This window comes from Pinus tabuliformis, chromosome Q (genome assembly GCF_031772625.1).
Source record: "Pinus tabuliformis cultivar Carrire ecotype Pingquan chromosome Q, CPIR1, whole genome shotgun sequence".
NCBI lineage: Eukaryota > Viridiplantae > Streptophyta > Pinopsida > Pinales > Pinaceae > Pinus > Pinus tabuliformis.
Genome location: NC_142296.1, coordinates 731,657,378 through 731,666,636, shown reverse-complemented (window position 1 = coordinate 731,666,636; position 9,259 = coordinate 731,657,378).

Here is a 9,259-nt window from a genome sequence, read left to right as displayed (position 1 = left end):
ATAATGCATGCAGACAAAATAGAGATACAAATTATTTTGATTGCTTGGAAGAAATTAAAAAATGTATTAGACATACATATGAGTACTTTGATATCGCTGATTCAATTTGGTGGGAGTCTTTTTTCAATAATCAAAGTGATATCATTTCAAGAACAACAAATGAAGATATACCTTTGAAAACTCCATTTATTTGGCCACAAAATGTGTCAAATGAACATGAGGAAAAAAACATTGTTGAACAACGACAATCTCAATGTATTATTAATTCTTCACAGGTAACAAAGAGAAATGTATATTGGTTCCAGAAGATCTCACGCACAATGTGAAGCCATGGAAGACCTTTACAGGGGTTCAGTATAGGATATTAAGGAGGGTTGCATGATCATAGTGCTAGCAGATGGAGATCCCAATCGCTGTCCATTCTAGGTTGCTAAGGTTATAAAAGTCATTACATAAAATGAAGATGTTGCAGGGGTTGAAGTACATTGGTATGCCATAAATACACACCCATTCAATGGTGTGTATAAGCCAAAGATGGTAGTTGATAAAAAATTGGCGGAAAGAGAAAAATAAAGGGTACAAATATAAATCGTCATTGCACAGACCTCTTAAAATTGGAGGATGTTGACATACTTGTTTATGACTTCAATTTAACAAAGAGAGGAACTCTTCGCTTCAAGACGATAGAGATTCTGAAGATGTTGTTACCAGAAGGAACAATGTTGAGATGGGAGTTTATTGAAACCAGTCGTAGATCTAGAAGAATTTTGAAATCTGAAATGATGGGCATGCGTGTGGACTCGGATGGGGCACTAGTTGATGAAAGAGAAGAATATGGAACATCTTCATCTGCATCCAGTCATTCATCTGAAAATGTGAATTTTGATGGTGTGAAAGAAAATATGAGTTATTTTGAATACTTCCCTAAAACAGTTTATATAACTGATGTTTGCATCATATCTTGAAATAAAAATTTTGATTTCCAGATGGTGTTAAATGAAGTTATGATTCATTTTTATGTTTGTTGGATTATATGTTTTAATTATGATGATTTTTAATGTTTAGAATATCTACAATTCAACAATAATTTAGAGATATAATTTATGTTTCATTCTATCTACATGTATTGACATTCTAGTTAATTTAGTCATGTAATTTTTTCATAATGTCATGGTTTAAATGTGTTGAAAACTTAGAGTTTTTTAATTCTATGGTTGAAAATTTTCCCGTTTTTTTGTATCTTTAATGTTATGGTTGAAAACAATTAGAATTTAGCGATCTTTAGTGTCATGTTATTATATGTTTAACAACATGGATGAAAAAATGGAATTTTAATGTGTTTTGGATTATTTTATTTTTATCGTCATTAATATAAAATGTTGAAATTATACGTGGAAAAGAAAAATTTTATTCTACCAAAAACATTAGTGTGTTTTTTTCCTCAAAAACAATTGTTTTTTGCACAAATAAAATCAGTTTTACTGCCATTTTTTAAATACGTTGAAAATTAACCCTAAAGCAAAACATCAGTCCAACACACTTTTCGTTTTTAGCACTGTTTTTCATGTTTTTTTGGGGTTTTTCCGCTAGAGTTCCCATTTTGAGTTTATAGTTCCCATTTCAAAGTTTACATTGTTGAAAACCCCCTAGTCTAAGATTATGCATTTTGATCCATCAACTGAGCCCGAGACAAGTGATAAGCTGGGGAGAGGGGCTCAGGGACTACGCATTGCGCAATTCCAGCAGTTAGGGGGGAGAGGGAGAGCTTGAGCTCTTAGAATGTGCAATGCGCAGCTCAGGGAGGCCTGAAGGACAAGACTGTGCAGTTTCTAGAGATGGTGGTGTCTAGCTGAGGGAAAGGACAATGGAAATCCAACTGCGCAGTTTTGGATGTCAAGGGAGTTTGGGCTTCTACGCATTGCGCAGTTCCAATAGCCAAGGGAAAATATTGAGGGTTGAAGATGCGAAATGCACAGTTCAAGGTAGGTTGGGAGACATAACTGTGCAATTCTAGGGGTTAAGGTCGGGAGTCGAGCACAGGAATTGCGCAGTGCAGTAGCCTTGGGAGATAGCGATTGCGCATTGTGCAGTTCCAAGCAGTAAGGTCATAACTTAGAGGGCTGTGACTACGAAGTTACTAGTTCAGTTGGGGCCTAGTGAAGCTAAGTTGCTCGGTCAGGAATATTTTCCGAAAATGAGTAAGTGTGGGATAGGTGATGAACTGTTATGAACCTTAAATGTGAGCACACACTTAGCATACTTTGACAACACAACAACATAGATCATAGGAACACATGAACAAAGCATTTTCCTCTGTGTGGCTTCCTCGCAACAAGATACGACAAGTGCGACACTTAAGATGGGCTTTAGGACGGCCGAGATGACACTTCTGCGATAGTGCTCAAGACTTTGTGTACAAATGCGACATATGTTTTCATGTTTAGGACAACTCATATACACAAAGACTGACCTTCAAAATCAAAATAGGCTTGCAAACATTGCATGATAGCCAAACATGCCAAAAGACGACAGTTAACCCAACATGCAAAAGGGACCAAAGCACTGCAAGAAATCTCATGAGATGAGCTCTAACGTTTGCAACAACAATATAAAAAACCAAGGAAGGATATGAAATAGAGTTTAAGCCAAAATTTTGGAGGGTATTGCAGCATCTACAAGAGGAGGAATTTTTGATTATGTATATTAACCATTTATGAAAAAATTGTACCTCCAATATGGGTATCGAGGGTTGAGAACATATTAATGCTCATAAATGTTTTTTAACTCTGTGTCTTCCTATGTTTGGTAGGAGCTACTTGGTCTTAAGTGGATATTATTATGTCTAAATAGGTCTTCCAATTATCATTTATCATGGGGTGTGACCAAACTTTGTATTTTTGTTTATTTTGTTAGATATAAATTTGTTCACTAGTTAGTCTTATAGTTGGTCAGTGGATGTCTTTCATGGAGAAACATATTTTCATTAAAATACTTTTGGGTTACTTTAATCCAAGTTCTTTGATGATGAGTTCTTAAAAATTATTTTGTTTTTTAACATTGAGATGACATATAATTAGTTTGTAATATCTTATAAAAATAATATTTTAAACCCGTGTTTCATAGATTCATTGATTCTCACATTAAAGTTCTTATTTGAACATGGTTTGTTGTTAGGTCAAATAATTCAAAGGTGATTGTTAAAATACTCCCTTTGTCCCCTATATTGGGTGATTGATGGAGTTGTTTGTTCAATCATAGGAGTGTTATATTGTACACCCCTGCTTATGACCATGTTCCTTCTCCTGTTACACCACCCCCCCATGTAGACTCCACCTTGAGTTTTAATGAACATGCTCACACTTGCATTGATCCTTCATCGCTAACAACACCTTGTCCTCCACATATGGCCCTTGTATTAGTGGTATTGATGCATAAAATTGACAATAATCAACATAGAAGCATGCAAGCATTATGGTGTACTTGTTTCTCTCCAAGGAAAATTGGTCTCTCTCTGAAATCCCAATCCATGGTCACTCTTTTGTTCCTCGTACTCTTCCCTTCATTGGTTTATTCTCTTCCCCGCCACCTCTGTGTCTTTTGCTATAGGCCCTTTTGCATCTTATTGGCTCCATGCTTAGGTTATACAGATTATTGCTACTACATCACACCCATGCAAAAACAATAACCCTAGATGTCTCTTGTTCTGTATAGCTTGTCATAAGCAAATAAGGTTATTGGAAGCCTAAGTCTAACCAAAGAGAGCTCTACTCCAACCAAAGGACATTAGGGCTCAAACATAAAATTTCATTTTGGATGTGCGTTCTAGTTGCACCTACAACATGAAATTGTTCAAAATTGCAAAAATATATTGGCATATAAAGTCATTCATAGTTCATTCACTCTTGGGTTCGGAAGTCAAACATTTGGAGCTTTGAGCTTGTCTGGACAGACTGGAAAGCATGCAAAAATTCTTCTCACACCCTACTCATGGTTAGTAAAGAAGCATGGTGGTGTTTAGGCTTCAACAACAACAATTGACACTCAGGAGCACCCCATTGAACTCTCAATTGACGACTTATCTAATTAAAATCCTCCAAATTCCTAGACTAAGTGTTCTAATACTTGGCCTTTCAAAAGTAAATAATTACATTTTATTTTATTTCTTTATGTCCCATAGTGTAATAGTTATAGAAGTCAATGAAGGTTCGAGTTTATTTTTTGATACTATTACCTTCAACGATTTATATATGTTAAATCTTATTAATGTCTCATCAAAACTATACACCAAGTTTTTGGAGGAATTTTATAGTTGTTGACAAGTCATAGTAGTTGTTGACAATTCTTTTGTTTCTTGCATTTCATTAAAAAAAATTGTAATTAATTTTAGATGTAAATATCATAAATGTTTCAATAACTTTGATCTAGTTTTGGTGGAGGATCATTGAATCTCCATTCAAGAAACTCCATAATTTCATATATGTTTAGTAGTTTCTAGAGTAGGAACATGAAGCCTTACATTTCTATTTGTTAAAATTATATATATATATATATATATATATATATATATATATATATATATATATATATATAACCTAATTTAAGCTAAAGTGTCCTCACTTAAGCCCTTTTCCATGGCCATATTCCAATGGAAATTTAGGTTATTTTACTCAAAATCTTTAACATTATATTATTTTAATTATGTTTTTAATTGAATTTATAAAGCTTATCACATTTATAAGAAAATGAAGTGTTAGATTAAAAAAAATAAAAATAAAATGTTAGTTTCATTGTGGGGGAGATGCTATAATGAAGAGTAGAAAGTGTACATACTCTAATTCTTTTGTGGATTTAAATCTATAACCTCTTATGAGAAAATGCATGTTCTTTAATCACTAAAAATAACAAATATTGCAATAATATTATTAAAAATAATAAATTAGTTGAATTCAATTTGTTTGTTTTCCCCAAGGAAAAATTGTAATTTTATTCAAAGAAAAAAAATTACATGTTGCAAATGCTAAAAAACATTTGATCATAATAGTCTTTCAGTTGATGCCCCAAACAAACAAACAAACAAACAAACAAAAAAAGTGTGAAAGCAGTTAGCTACCATTTTATGCCCTTCTTCTTCTCTACTCTTCGCCATCCTCCTTGATTGGGAGAGGCAGTTACAATTTCCAGTGGATTCTCTTCTAGCTTAATGAGACCTCTTTGTCTAAGTCTAAATTCTCAGATGCGTAGGATCTTTTGATGCATCTTGTCTCCTTTTCAATTGGAGTTTTCTCAATCCACTGAGTTGGATCTATATTTTATGTTGCTTAAGTACCTTTCTGGCTTTAAACCATTGTTCCTGCTGGCTCAACCCCTCCATCCACCAATATTCCTCGTGGATTCTGAACTTCCACATTTGTAGATGTATCCATTGTTTCTTCGTCCTCCTCTTCTAAGGGGTGCTCCTATGGGATCTGCCATCCCTTTGGCTTTGGGGGCTATTTCTTTTCCCATGGACACGTATTTTGTACGTGTCCTTTTTTTTATGACAAATACAACATTTGAATGCCATATTTTCAAAATCTAAAGGTTGGGTCCACTGAAAGTTGTTATGACTCAAGAGAATGCGATATGGAAAATATTTACTAAGATCTACCTCTACATAGGTCCTAACAAAGGTAAAAACTCCTTTTGTAGGTCTATCCAAATCCATATTTACAAAATTCCCCGTCATATTTCCAATGCCTTCTAAAGCTTGATGATGACAAAGAGGAAGGGTGAGATTATGTAATCTGACCCGAACAAGCATTTTGGAAACCACCATTATATTGATATCAAAACTCAGAAACTATGGAGTCATAAAAAGTCCTGCGCTGCACCAAAACCATGGACCCCTTTTAAGGATAAATACCTATCCTTCAAAGTACCAAAATGTACAGTAAAAAAAATCTATGGAGCATAAGTGAATATCACAATTTGAGGTCAAACTAGAGCATACCCACTGATGTAGATCCTCCAATTTCGGCCAGAATCTGCTAAATTTGCATATAACTGCTTGAGACTAAAGGATGCTGAAAAGATCGTTAATATTTGGAAGGTTAATTGTCATAGACAAAACCTGATCCATTTTTTCCATAATGTAAGGTCCAAGGATATTGAGGGTTGGTTCAAATTTATTTTGGGTCTCGACCTTTCTTTTCACAACATCCTTAAATAGAATTGAACCCTTAGGGTTACTTATTCTAGGAAAGCCTCCCTACAACCTCAAATTTATGATAATAAAGGAGTTTCATGCATTGCTATAGTCTTTCAACTAGATGGCATCTTACAATTATTTACTTGATAAAATCAAACTTTGTAACTTCATTAGAATTCCCAACTTATCTTGGCTCTTCTGGGCCAGATCTTGCATTGCATCCATTGCATGAACCCCTATAAGAACTAATTTCCCATCTAGGGTTTTCACAAAAATTTGAAAATAAACCTCCATGTCCAAATCTGTTTGATAGCTCTCCCAACCAATCAATTTTGGGTTTGGATCCCCTTTCTTTAGTACTTCCAGCACCATATCAAGATTTTTTTCAACAAACACAAGATCTGCACTTTTACAAGGATCTTGACCCCATGGCTTCAAAAATCACGGGTTCCTCAAGGCCTTATCCACTAACGTATCCATGATAGAGAGAAGATTAATTTGCCACAACATTTTAGAATCTTTAGACCTTGCAACCTTGACAACAACAAGATCTGCGTGACATCAAACATATAGTTTCAAATTTGTGTGAAAGAGCGGATCATTCAACCCTTTATTCACTTGGAATAAAATCCTCTCAATCCTTTAGAACCATAACTCCTCCTTATTGGCAACCATCCTCTCATAATCCAAATACGATAACTCAAAAATTTTGTCGGATGTTCATGGTTAAATCCTCGTCGTAACCATTCAATATTCGTTGATCTGCTACAATCATGAGCTTGATACACATTGCTATGATTTTGGTTGTTTATGGCTAGCGTAACCACAATCATCCAACAATCTCCTTCATAATTAGCGCAGATCCATACCACCCCATACAAGAAATCAATAGCTAAACCAAGATCCTGCCTGCGAGCAGCAAAGAAACTATGCAAATCATTGCTCAGAGAAACCTTAGCACATGAGACCACCATCCCTCGACCTCCCCAACTGAATTCAATTTGTTATAAAATAGCAATTTCACAACATGTTGAAGTTAAATACCTTGCCCAGTTATGCCAACATGAATGCCTCATAAATAATAAAAATATCATGATTTGATACCTTCGAAATCAAATGTAATTTGGATACAATTCCTCCATATTTCTTCTTGATCACTTCCCCCTACTATAAACAACCTTAATCAGTACAAAGCAATTTTTTTTTATAGTTTTAAACATGTGTCTACAAAGGACTATAACAATTTGTATATACATTTTGAATTTCTATGTGAATCAAGATCTACCCTTGAATAAACATGCACATATTTCCAATCTGAAAATTGAACCCAAGAAATGCATCAATTACATCTCTTCTTGAGAAAATTGTGAATGTTTCTCTTTTGAATGTTGACTCACCCCTGTATTATTTCCTTCATGATCCTTGAAACTATTCAACAAATCACATTGCTCTTTACTACTAATCTCCTTGGTGGTTGCCATGTTCTTGTTTTAATCCAACAAATTCTACTTAATCTAACCCATGTCATGCAATTGAAAATAATGTAGAGATCATTCAACAACATTTAAAACATTTTATCTTGAAAATCAAGTAAGTGTGGTCCATAAGCACCACAATGAAAATATTGTTTTTTACATCAAAACACCACACCTCACCTTGGTTTTAAAATAATGGCCCCAAAATTTATTCAAATCTTCATCCTTTATTAATTTTTCGTCCTTCCTGATATACAATACATCACATCATCACATGCACTTCATCATCAACTTCTCCTTGCCTGGAAAGGAAGCATAGACTTTTCTTGATTTATATCCATTTTTTCTCTTGATAATATGTTTTTCTATGTTATCTTTTCTTTAGATACTCTTCTTGCCAACCTAAAGAATCTTAAGATTGTACTATAATGAAGCTAGATTTTGTACAAATCCTACTTCCATATTGATGAGGGTTTTATATGGATGTCGTTAACCATTTTATGTTGATTTGATTTCATACTCATTGAGTGTTTTTTTATTAGCATCCAAGCAATCATCATTAAGCAAGCTACAATGTCAACAAAATTTATAAATATGGGCGTCATAATTAACATAAGACTAATATATGTAGTTAAAGGAGCATGACCATAAATAATTTTTAAGAAAACCTACAGAAAGAGGCATCAATGAGTGTCGTTTTGAACAAACAATATCAACCTGAGATAGAACACCACATCCTTTTAGCTCCAATGATGTCATTGGAGGTGCTATAATCTCAAGTTCACTCAAATGGGGATATATTCCTAGATTAAGTGAGGAAATCCAAACCTAAAAAGATAATGCTCTAGTCTTTAGCATACCAAATAAAATAAGAGGCAGACACAAACCAACAACTCAATGGAAGGACATGCAATTGCAGCAGCCAAGTAATCATCATTAAGCAAGCTACAATGTCAACCAAATTTATAAATCCGGGCTTCATATTTAACAAAAGAGTAATACATGTAATTAAAGGAGCATGACCATAATTAAAAAAAAAACCTGCAGAAAGGGGTATCAGGTGAGTGCAGTTGTGGACAATCAATATCTGTCTGACACAGAACAGCTTCCAAGGGAAGCCATTATAAGGTGGAAATGTGAATAAGCAAAGGTGAAGAAGCATCTATTGAATGCAGAGTCTACTAAATACAAAAGCACTGAACATAAAACCATACAATAGCACAAAAAGAATAGTATGCAAGAATGCTAAATACAAATGCACCGAAATACATAAATGTATTAAAACAACTTTTCTCTTGAAATGCAAAAAAACATATTGCTCATAGAATCGTCATTCAATAGTAGATATTAAAATCAAAGCTACATAAAATATACTTTATCATTCCATCCATTAGAATTTCATATTCATTATAAGAAGGGATATGTAGGTTCAATGTAGAAGATGTAGTTTGACGACAATAATAAAATTAAGTAGCTTAGTCCGCAAGAATAATCCATGCTTACAATTCCAAGCTTTTAGTAAAGTTTCATTAAAAGCTCCAAAATATCTTCATAATAATCAATGCTTACAATTCCAAATTATTTATAAATCATATTG